This window comes from Triticum aestivum, chromosome 3B (assembly GCF_018294505.1).
Source record: "Triticum aestivum cultivar Chinese Spring chromosome 3B, IWGSC CS RefSeq v2.1, whole genome shotgun sequence".
NCBI lineage: Eukaryota > Viridiplantae > Streptophyta > Magnoliopsida > Poales > Poaceae > Triticum > Triticum aestivum.
Genome location: NC_057801.1, coordinates 5,821,233 through 5,833,565, shown reverse-complemented (window position 1 = coordinate 5,833,565; position 12,333 = coordinate 5,821,233). Strand labels below are relative to the sequence as shown.

At 48.0% G+C, this 12,333-nt stretch overlaps 1 pseudogene; it reads left to right on the top strand.

The window, feature by feature from the left end:
- The first annotated feature begins 5,325 nt into the window (after positions 1-5,325).
- Positions 5,326-11,065, top strand: LOC123064194 (cysteine-rich receptor-like protein kinase 29; annotated as a pseudogene).
- The last annotated feature ends 1,268 nt before the right edge of the window (positions 11,066-12,333 follow it).

The following is a 12,333-nucleotide window of genomic DNA, read 5'->3' as shown; positions in this document are numbered from 1 at the left end:
CCAATGCTGCAACAGGCAAGTGCTTGGGGCATATATTGAACATTTGCAATCCGTTGCTACTAGAGAGAATAAGCAAACAAACAAAACTCTTTCTCGCACCCCCTCGGGTCGCCCCCATGGGCGACCAGGGGGAAACCCTAGCCGCCAGCGCCCGTACTCCCCCGCATCTCCTTCATCCTCGCCGCCGCCAGCAGCGCCGCCAGGCGAAGCCTGGCCGGCAGGAGCGGCGGCGGGGCTCCCTTTCCCTTCGCGCGAATAAGCTGGCGCGGGACAGCCGTTCGAGAGGAGGCGCCGGACTTTTGCGGGGTGCGGTGGCGCTGCAGATGGATCCTGGCCGCGACGTGCGCAGTGCGTCGGCGGTTGGGGTTCGTGCTTGCGGCGTGGTGTGGCCGCCGGATCTGGTGGTCGCGTGCGCCGTCGGTCTCGGGTCAGATCCTTCTGGATCCGGCGCCTGAACGCCGTCGGCCAGCGCAGGATGGTGGCTTTCGTCGCTGACCAGGTCGGATCTTTATTGATTCGGCGCCTGGATGGATCTACGCCCGAGGTGTTGAGCCTTATGATGCTTCCCTCTCTGAAGTTTTCGGGTCTTGCCTGCTGCCAGATCCGAAGCAGATGGAGATTGGTGGTACAGGAAGAGGACCGGAGGAAACTTTGGTCGGCTAGCTCGGCCCGACATCGGCGACAGCTTTGACGTCGTTACCCATCTTGAAGGCGAAGGCGAGGTCCCTCCTACCCACCTCCGTCCCCTTCCCGGACGAAAGTCCAAAATCCGTCTTGGATTGGACGAGGCGGTGCCCTTCGCGTCGTAACCTCCATGGAGGTGCCGTCTTGGGAGGCTTGGGCGTTCGGGGGAGAGTTGCTATGGGTGAAGGGCTTCGCGTGTCAGCTCCAGCAGCGGCAATTCGAGGGACCAGTGGGTGGCTTTTTCGGTGGAGCGGTGCTTCATCCTACACATTGATGACGGCGGATCTCGGCGGCATGGCGCATTGAAGACTCGGCGCCCGATGCGCGATGATGGACTCGTGCAGGAGGGGGTAGTTGTCTGGCGTCATGGTGGCGTCAATGGCAGAGTGGCCTGACAAGGTAGAAGTCTCGATATCTGCTCTGAAAACAGACCAGTGGAAGATGGCGGCGACGCATGTGAGTGCGTCAGACCAATTTTGGCCCCAGACCCGGTATGTGGCTCGGCTGGGGCTTCTGGCTTTTGATGATAGGGTTAGGTGAGTGGTCTGGATATTTGGCCCAGTTAGCATCCCTTCATCATATGGATAGAAGTAGTGGCATATGTTGCCAAGATGGCGGAATCAGACATATTGTTGTAATACTTTGTAAGGTCCTCAAGAATAATAAATAAAATGGCCGCATGCATCTCCCAGATGCAGAGGCCGAGGATCATCCTCCTTTTCTAAAAAACTAGAGAGAATAAGCCTATGGGTAAGACAATCTTTGTAACCAAAGAACTACTGGAGTATGAAGTGATGTTAGATCATGGAGATAGGAGGACCAGGATTCATGGACCTGGCTGGCCGAGGTTTCTTGATGAGTACACAGTGCGCACGGCCTGGTGACATGGTGTATATCTGCCTCCCTCGTGGTGATGAAAGATGTTTTGTGGATGTCGAGATGGATGGCATAAGGCAAACACCACTTCCTTTTATCGGTAAGATTAACGCATGCAATCTGCAATTCTATGTTATCTCTCTTTGTTGAGCATAAGGCAAACACCCCTTCCTCCCGGTTGTCCTATTACGCATCATGTGCCTGGCACATGCAAGCAGTTCATGTGCCTCGCACGTACCGTTTCAGAGTTGAAACCCCTCAGCGCGTCTGCATCCTGTGCCTTGTACTCCTTCCGTCCCGAAATACTTGTCGGAGGAATGAATGTATCTAGGCATATCTTAGTTCTAGATACATTCATTTTTATGCATTTCTCTGACAAATATTTCTGGATGGAAGGAGTACATGGCACCCATCTGTCTTGTGCCTTGTACATGGCACGTGACTGTACCATACTCCACGATCACATGATTGCCAGACATCTGCAACTGTGCCTGGTACATTATCCAACCTGAATCGGCTGCAAATGTGCTAGGCACATTAGTCAACTTGGGTGTTCCCAAACCCATGATAAGCGGCCGGTGGCACGTCCGACAATTCCCATGTGCCGGGCACTTGTTTCAGCATGATACTTACCGTGATCACAATTTGTCTGATTTATGGATACACGTTTGTTGGTCTAAATGTCCTAAAGGTAATATGAAAGTGAAATTATCATCAATCAATTCATTATTTGAATATAGAAAAGAAGAAAATTAAAACTAATAATGTTCCATTATATATCTTTTGTCGGAACGCTGTCTACATCAACCTACTCACCACGTGAATATCATATCTCGCTTGGTCACCAATGAATTTCCTGCAGAAGTTCATGGTGTAAGACCACCTACTACCTTGTGAGCAAAGTGTCCAACACCTTGCCATCATGGTGGAGATGTGGCCGGGAAGACCACCTAGTACTACCAAAGTAGCCAGTAGGGAAGGGTGGCGGCGACGGCGGGCGTTGCAGCGCCTGCCGGAATGTGTTGGAGTCAACGTGCGTGGACGACGGCCCTAGCTCCCCTGGAACCGAATGCGGCAACAACCCCTCTGAAAACGCTAGCAGGAACTCCTCCGAAAAGGGGGTGTGTGCCGGCTATGGCAAGCAATAGTCGTGGTTTGGGCTGCCGGGCAAGGCAACGAGGAGGAGGTCCAAAAATGGGCGGCGACGGCGGCTATGGCGGGTGGGGTGGGGTGGGGTGAGGGGCAGGCCTGGTCGAGCAGAGAAAATGAGCGTCTGTGTCCATGACAGGCGGGCGAGGGGAGGACAAGGGTGCGCGTCCTGCCAGTCCGCGGGCGTCCACTCTGACGCAAAAGCGGCCCAAAGTTGGGCCGGGACTGGGTCGAAAACCGACATTTATCTGTTTGCTCACACGCGTTGGGCTGCGTTTTCCGTCTGTTTACCCACAAACGGACTCGGCCGGATTATTTGGGGTCGTGCGTTGGAGTTTACTTTAGGGCAACTCCAACGCGGTGACCCAAACGACCGATTTAGTCCGCTTTTTCTCCGTTTGAGTTGCTAGTCCGCCCGTGTCCATTTTTTTGTTTGGGTCAACCAGTGCACCCAATGGGACCGGACGCATTTTGGAGATGTCCGCGTCAGCATTCAATTGAACATCTGGTGGATGAGCTCCCGCGTCGCGCCCGCAAGCTCTCTGCCCTGCCCCGAATCTCGCCCTGTCCCCGCGCCGCGGCTCGCCGCCCCGCAGCCCGCCGTAGCTCGCCCCGCCCCTTAGTGGCCGCCCCGCTCGCCTCCGCACGTGCTCGGCCGTGTTCTCGTGCGCTCGAAGAAACCGGGCGCGGCAAGACGAGCGCGGCCAGGAACGCCGACCGGGCACGACGGAGACAAGGCCGAGCGCGGCACGGGGGCGGCGGCGCTCCCACTCTAGTAGCAACGGCGCCCCGACGCGTGGGAGGTGAGGCGAGGTCGGCCACCGACGTAGGTGCACGGCGGTGTCGTGGGGTGGGCAGGGAAGAGAGAGAGAGAGAGAGAGAGAGAGAGAGATGTATGTGACAGTGGGCCAGGCCTCGCATGCGCTGGACGAAGGGGACACATAAAACGTCTGATTTGTGTCCGTGTCCGATCCAAATGTGATCCAAATTTTGGACTGAAATGGGTCTAAATGGACATAAATCAAACACAAAATGGAAATGGGTATCTGCTTTGGACCGATTTGACCGTTTTGACCCAAATGGATACGCACGGACGAATTGGGTCGGCCCTTGCTCTTAGGTCATCTCCAACGCCGACCCGCAAATACCTCCTCCCGCCATCCTCCAACCTTTCCCATGCCCGGACCCTTGCAGTCCTCCACCCCTGCTCCCAATCCTCACCACAGGGCCCGATCCACTATCGGAGATGTCGTCTAGCCCGACCCAGACCTCTGCGACGGAGACACAGTCCGCCTCGTCCGCCGGCGTCCCTTCGTCAGTTGGGACTTGCAAGGCAGAGAACGTCGCTCGGAAGTTGCGACGACGCCAGCAGCGAGCGCGGGAAGCGGCGGCGTCGCGCTAACGCCGCGGTTACAAAAATGGCATCCACATGGACAAGCATTTTCTCGGCGAGGGAGAACTAGAAGGAGGAGAACTACAAGCTCATGTTGGGTGCGCAAAAGGAAAGGATGGAGTGGGACCGAATGAGGGTGGAGAAGAAGCTCGAATTGAGAGGAAGAAGATCGAGTTGGAGAAGTAAGAAGCGGTGATCAAAAGGGAACTCGGGAAGGCCAAGACATTTGGCGACATAGAGCTTGAAAAGAAGAGGTTGCAACTCGCATGAGACGCGGACGATGCGAATATCATGTTGGCGGACGAAAACCCTCTTCCATTTTTGTATGCGAAGAAGTGGCTTACGGACAAAAAGAAGGAGATCCATGACCGTAGGGACTACGAGGCGGTGAGGACGATTGCAACACAGATGCAGGCGGAGGAGACAATATGGATGCAGACGAAGCAACCAGCTCGGATGCACGGAGCAGGACGAGCAAACCACATTCCGCCTGGAGCACGATGCATTCCGCTCGGAGCAGGCGCCCGGCCAGTGATCCGAGGCCATCCGTCACGCTCGGACATCGATTTCATTTTGGCATATCCGGATTGTTGAACTTTGCTTTGTTTCGAACTTTTGAAATCGAACAATTTGTATCGTATGATCGACATGCATGGATTGCATGGATTTAAGAATCCGGATTTAAGGTATATGGATGCACAGTGCGACATATGAAGGACCTGCGGGGCTGTCCGCGAGTGTGCCCGGACGCGCCCGCGTACGGGATTTGCCAAGTCCTACTGTAGAAAACCAGCAATGCTGGATGTTTGAAAAAACATTTACATAGACATGCGCTTGTTCACTTGATTTAAGCAGCACACTGTACCCAGCGAGAATTAAGAAGAATTGGTCACCCCGTGACCAACTCTGCTGCATGGGATGGTTTTGCATGGAATCCACTTTACCAGTCCGCGTGCTGCACAGTGCACACTGCAAAAGTCGATACGTCTAGTCCGGGTATCTGATCAGGTGAGTAGATGTTTTTTTTTGTGCCAAGGGATTAAGCATGCTCCGGCAAGGGTCCAGTCGTAGGTTGCAGTAGACGCCACGACGCAGATGAAACACAGAATCACGGGCCGCCTCCTGTAGTGTCCGATAGCGGTTTTCTTTTCTCTCGGTGTACACAGTGCCCTATGCTGTCCGCGGCATGACTCCTCCTCTAGCCTCTAGCTGGACTTTTATATTGTTATTGTGATGCTAGCCTAGCCCATATACATGGAGCTGACATGATAGATCTCGAGTTGTTGGCCATGGCTTCCAGTTCCATGCCGAGGCGTCTGGTCGCCTTCCTCCTCATCTCTTGTGTTGCCCGCCGCGGGCGGGCGATCAGCACGATCCCGCCAGCGATGCAGTACATCAATTGCGGCTCCCAAAAGTACGAGCTGGGCAGCGCCTACGATGACAGCGTTCGCTGGCTTCTCCCCAACCTTACGGAGTCCGTCCCGTCATCAAGGACGGCGCCATTTCCAGGCGGGCTGTTGTCGGCAACGGGGCCAGCGACAGCGACCCTGATGATGGGGTGGGTTGCGTGGCCATGTGCTACGCGGACCACGGCCGGGAAGAGTGCGCGCTGTGTCTGAGGCACGTCGCCGGCCAGTTCCTCCAAGGGAAGGCCTGCCCCAACGCCAGGAATGCGTCCGCCTTCTACGTCGCCTGCCAGGTATGGTACTACCAGCTCCCCCCGGTGCTGAGCTTCGGCCACTCCTCTGAGGCGGTCAGAAGCGATTTGGGGCTTGACCTCACCGGCAGCCAAGAGGTGGTGAGCTTCCGGAATAAGCGGAGATGGCTTCTGCAAGATCTATCTACCCGCGCGATTGCGTCCAAGCAGTACGCCGCGGCCAGCAGCACCAAGTACGGCTACGGCAGCGCGGCCGCAAGCATCTACGGGCTTGTTCAGTGCCATAGGTTCCTGTCCGGAGAAAAGTGCAGCTCCTGCCTCAACGGATTCATACAACGCATTGATTGTGATAATAATAAGACCATAGGCGCCATCAAAGGTTATTATTGCTACATCAGATACGGGACGGAGCAGTTTGGCGACTACGTCAATGAATACTCCCTCCGTCCGAAAATACTTGTCATCAAAATGGACAAAAAGGGATGTATGTATCCGTCCGAAAATACTTGTCATCAAAATGGACAAAAAGGGATGTATGTAACAAAAAGGGATGTATGTAATGTATGTAGATACATACATCCCTTTTTGTCCATTTTGATGACAAGTATTTCCGGACGGAGGGAGTACATGACAACGGTCGTCGCCCAAACACGCTTGGGCGACAGCACCCACCATGGCACCAGCGCTGGCGCCGGCGCCACCACCCCACAAACACAAAGGTGAGATCCACAACACAACATTTCTGCTCCTCAAGCTCCATAACTTTTTTCATGATACACCAAATTATTTTTCAGACCCAACTGCCTAGATACGACAATTCGTGTCTCTGTTATGAGGATAAGGTCCACCCCAGGGTTTTCGGTACATCTTAAAAAAATAGTTAAAATTGTATTAAAATATAGTATAGGATATACATATAAATGTAAATTTTATGATATATATATTCCTCATATCTTACTTTTCTTATACCGATTTTTGTGTAGTGGTTGAATATGAACATAAATATTTGTATATCAAACGTAAATTCTAAATATAATGATGTGAGAAAAAACCTCAGATTTAAAATAACTTATTCTGCAAACCCAATGATACGTACTTGTACAAGCTCTATGCGGGGATTCCTCATTAGACATGAGCGCTCTGGCATGTGAAAGCGTGTGAAATGACTGAAGAAACGGTCGGTGGGGGAGCGTGGAGGTATGCGCTGGGATTGATCTAATAAAAAGGATTATGCAGAAGCAGAACCTGGGAAATACCTGCAGACCAAATTACCCATACTAAAAAGTTTGTAAGAAAAGACTACAATAACCATCTAAGCAGCTGTTGATCTTGTTTGATACTACTTTGTTCTAGACTAGAGGTGGTAAGATGTACCCTAAAAAATCTACAACTCATTTAGCTGTTGATCTTGTTTGATACTACTCTGTCCTATAGGTGGTAAAATGTGCCGTAAAAAATCTACAACTCATTTTTGCATTTGCAGGGAGGGCAACGATGATAACAGTTATCATCGCTAGCTGCATAGGCATCTTCCTGGTGACCGGGATTATGCTTCTTCTCAGGTACCTCTTCCGTGGGAGGTTGTCTCGTGTGCCTCCAAGGCAAAGCATACAACTTGGTAGCTCCGCGCCAATGCAGTTTTCAGCCAGCCAGCTCAGAGATGCGACTAACAACTTCACTGACCCTCTAGGCAGCGGTGCATTCGGTACCGTGTACAAGGTACCCTCACCGTTTCCTTTTACATCCTATATTAGCTTTGTCTTTAGTCAGATTGTTTGAAGTTCTATCAAGTTTATAGGAAAAAAACATCATTCAGAGGAAAAACATTCGACAATTTCAACGAGATTTCACAATGTTTCATGGACGACTCCGTCTTCTTCCGCGTCGCATAAAGAGAGACATTGACTCGCCCATCCATGTATGTGGCCCCTGTTCGTGGCTTTGTGCCATTCCCAATGCCCGTGACTTCCGTTCGGGAGTGTTCCCAATTGCCCACTTTCTTGTCTTCTCCATTTCAAGAAAACTACACGGCGGCGGCGGCGGTGTCACACCCTCAAACTTTCGATTCTGGTGACCGCACAAGGACAGGGAGGGAGATGAATTTGGGGCTGTTTGGTTATAGGCTTTTCATTGCCATACTTTGCTACTTATGTTTTTTGCCAAGCTTTCCTAAGGTTAATCAACAAAATGAGAGTCATAAGTTGGCAATTAAGAAAATTTTGCCACACTTTTTGAGTGTATGTCATGTGGGGTTCTAGTGTGGCAAAAAACATGTTGCCTAAAGGTTTGTAGCAAACACCATCCTAAGTTGATCAAACTTGCATAACTTAATAATCCTAGGCAGCCTTAGTCATAAACCAAACAACACCGAAGTCTCCCATCGGTGAGGGCGGCAACGCAAGGGCCGGCTTTGGGCTATGGCCAGGAGTGCGGGCACCTAGTGCTCAACCCAAATTGGGGTCCATCCTAGTGCACATGTATTATATATAGGACCCTGAGAAGTAGCATACGGGTGGCACGAAGCAATTCCGCCCTTACTTTTTTGATGGCAACTTTGGTTGTGAAGCATGGAAATTTCTGTTTGGATGGCAAGTTTCAGTATTTTGGGGTTTCATTTTTTATGGCAATTTTATGTATAAAAACATCAGGGCGGTGTTACTTCGTGCCACAGGTGTGGCACTTATCATTTGGGTATATATCTACATACGCATAACATGAAAAATACCTGGAAACAAACAGAACAAGTAGCAAGCCCAACACATTAGAGTACCCACAATGGGAGTAACATAGATGGTAACATCACACTTATCTAGGCAAAATAGATGATGTGGCATGTAATTAATGAAGAAAGAGAGGCATGTGATAACATAGCTAGTTACTGTAACATCACACATAGTTCCAATACTACTAGTACTCTACTCCCTCTAGTATCAAAACCGTTCTTATATTTTGGGAAGGAGGGAGTAGTAGATTAGATTCCTTTCTTGACATGAGTAGAGAGTGAAATGTGTCATGAGTCTTGTTAACTCAAACTGATTGCATGCTTTAGATCAATAACTCAGGACTTGATTAATTTAGACCATAAACTCGTTTATTTGATTAAATAAGGCTAAAATCAATTTTGGATTAGAAAGACCGGCCGGCCATGTGGCTGCCTCGTCAGCGTACCTTTGATCGCTTGCTAATTGACTAAAATTTTATAGGGTTCTCTTTAAAAATGTGGAACTGATTTAATTTTTTTAAGGCACGAACTGGTTGGGATTTAAAGACAAGCTAGAGCTGAGGGTACAACAAGGGCTTGCTGGCCACTAGACTATTAATTGATTCGTTTATAATATGCAGCTCACATTATGTACTACTCCCTTTGTCCCATAATGTAAGACGTTTTTTGACTAGTCTCAATAAACTGTTAAAGCTGGATTAGCTGAGCACTCATCTCAATAAATAGCCAGTTGCGTCTGTTAGTTTTTTTCACGTGAAAGGGCCTAGTGTGTTGTTATGCCGATGGACCCAATATAAGTAGCAATCGACGCAGACTATGCAATGCATGTATATTGACACTCAACACAAACCAGTTGACAGCCTAGTGGTTAGCAAACCCTTGTTTTGCCGCGAGTGCCGGTTAATGCGCACCCTTTCTTTTATTTTTTTCCTCGCTAGTGATCGGATGATGTGGCCTAAATTGATCAAATCCCAAGTTGTTGGCCTAAAGCATGTAGTCAGTTTGAGTTAATAATGTATATGCAAGCGCCTATGAACAACACAAGAAGCACTTCCCGCTCGTATGTAGTACTATTAGTCATCACTCATTCGTCATGACCAAGGCCCTTCTCTGTTCTGTCCACGCACCAGGGTACAATGGGAGGGAAGGAGGTTGCCGTAAAGAAGCTTCATAGCAAGGATGGAGTCGTAGGGGCAGCCTTCACCAGCGAAGCCCACATGCTCATGGCGTTCAAGCATAAGAATCTTGTGAAGCTGCTGGGGTACTGCAACACAGGCGACGACAGGTTGCTCTGCTTCGAGTATCTCAGTGGCGGAAGCATCGATAAGCTTATCTATAGTATGGATGATACCACGTGCCAACATCTTCTTAACATGTTCAGTTAGACAACCTCTTTACAGATGAGACGTCCATGTTTCTCATGCAGAGGAAAGTGGGTACGTGTTAGATTGGAGCGGACGCTACAAGATTGTGCAAAGAATATGTTCAGGCCTGCACTACCTACACCACGAACTAGACCATGAGCAGAACATCGTGCACCTGGATTTGAAAGCGAGCAATGTACTGGTCAGCCACGACGGCGATGGAGGAGACATCACCTGTGTGAAGATCGCCGGCTTTGGCCTCTCAAAGTTCTTCAAGGCGGATCTAACGCACTCGTACACGGAGCAGGTCGTTGGTCTAAGGTAAGTCCAAGTATCATGTGAAATGTTAACATAAATATATTCTTACAATTTTTTCAGAAAAGTTACATACTGTGAGAGGGATAATAAGTTAATAACCACCTGGAGCTGCATGTGAAAATAAATTAACCGTCACCGGATGGTACTGTTCTGTTAGATTTTTTTAGAAGTGTTATGTAATAATGTCATAGCTCGAATGATAAATGTTAGTCTTGCTGAACACAGCCTATGTAACATAAGTGATATGTGGAGGATGCGTGCAGGGCGTATATGGCACCGGAATACCTCTGCAAGGGCAGAATTTCGCCCAAGGCCGATATATACAGCTTTGGCATTCTTATTCTGGAGATAGTCACTGGGCGATGCGCCAAGGTGGGCGATTCTTCAGGCGACTTCATCACTTGGGTAGGTACCCTTACTCAACGATATCACCCTACACTTCCAGTTGTCGTCACGTCATGAGACACATTCTTTCTGGTCTGCAAGCAGGTTCATGACGAGTGGAGAGGAGACGTCCGAGCTCTCATGGATGTTGATGGCCTGTCGGGTGACTCTATCACACAAGCCCGCAACTGCATCGAGGTAGCGCTGGACTGCATCCAGGAAGAACCCAACAGCAGGCCGGACGCGGAAATGATAAGGCAGAGGCTCTCGCATGTATGACGGCAGCGGATGTGAAGAAATTGATTGTTTATGTGATGTACTGTGTTGTTACCGGGCTCTTTTGGATGACGGCAAAAGTGCGCTCTTTGTTTAAGTCATTGGTTTGCATTGGGGTCGACGAATTTGACGTATTCAAGAATTGTATCTTTCATGTGTTGCATGATTGGCTATTTGGACAAACCTCTTCATTTTTCGAATGGCTCTGGCACAACGATGTGCAATATTGAATGCATCTCACATTTCTCCCTCTCTCTGTCCAAATTCCTAGATTAGCATGTATAGTACCGATCTTTTGCATTTGAAAGTTCAGATAATATCGGATTGGTGATTAAGGTTGCCATTAATTCAGGCCAGGCGTTCAGGTTTATCCAAAATGTTTAGGTCAGGTAAGTCGCGTTGTAAAATTTTGCGTTTTGTAAAACTAGCATGATGGCCCTCGCAAATGCGAGGGCAATGTCCAAGAGTGTCTGGAAATATATTTATGCCTCTACAAATACTTAAATTATATCATTTGAATTAGTTGTTCCATAGTCATCACAAACGTTATTCTAAATAAAATATCACGCATGCTGAAAACATCTTTAATCATCTGTTTAATTGGTGGGCGAATGATTATTAATAATACATGGAACTAAATTCATATCGCATGCAATCATGTGTAGGTGAGCAATATTTCATCGATTTAGAGTTAACAATTCCTATATTTTTATCATGTCTAAATAATAATTACTCACCATATGATGTTGAGGTGTGATTACTAATATTTACCAATCATGGTATATCATAATCAAGAACCACCAGATTGGTGGTTATATGATGTTATGTATAATTACTAAGTATGTCAATTCTTGCATGTTAATAAAAAGGTCGAATAGGTCGATTTATGATGAAGAGTGAGCAGTCGCCCCATGAGATGTTCTAAACTAAATCTCTATTTTTGTATTGCTCATATGTGCTTTAATGTGATAATTATGTGTGTCACAAATACATACAGGGAGAATATATATTCAAAAGGGAAAACAATGTTTAGAACACACAAAACCCTAAGGTAGTTTGTTCAGGTGCTTGTAGAACCATTCAAAAATTAAGACAATCTTTCCAAAGAAATAGCAATCGAATTTTGTCGATGAAATGAAGAAAACACATCTTGTTGACATGCATTGAAACTACAGTGTGAGAATTATCATTTTATCTTGTCGAAGTCAACTTCTTCACCTATTTTGGTTATGAAATATGTTCTCCAGCCATTCTAATATATGTGATGTTTAGACAAAGATATTATTTCAACATGTAAAATTGACTTTTCTTAAAAAATGGAAATTAAAAATCAATTTCTTTCTCAAATTTAATGATAATATTTTACTAAATCACTATATTTTTATGTAGAATATGGTCTACAGAGTGAGAAATTATCATTTTATCTCGTTGAATTAAATTTCGTCACTTATTTTTGTTCTGAAATACATTCTCTAGCCATTCTAAAATCTAGCCAGGTTTGTGTCCCCAG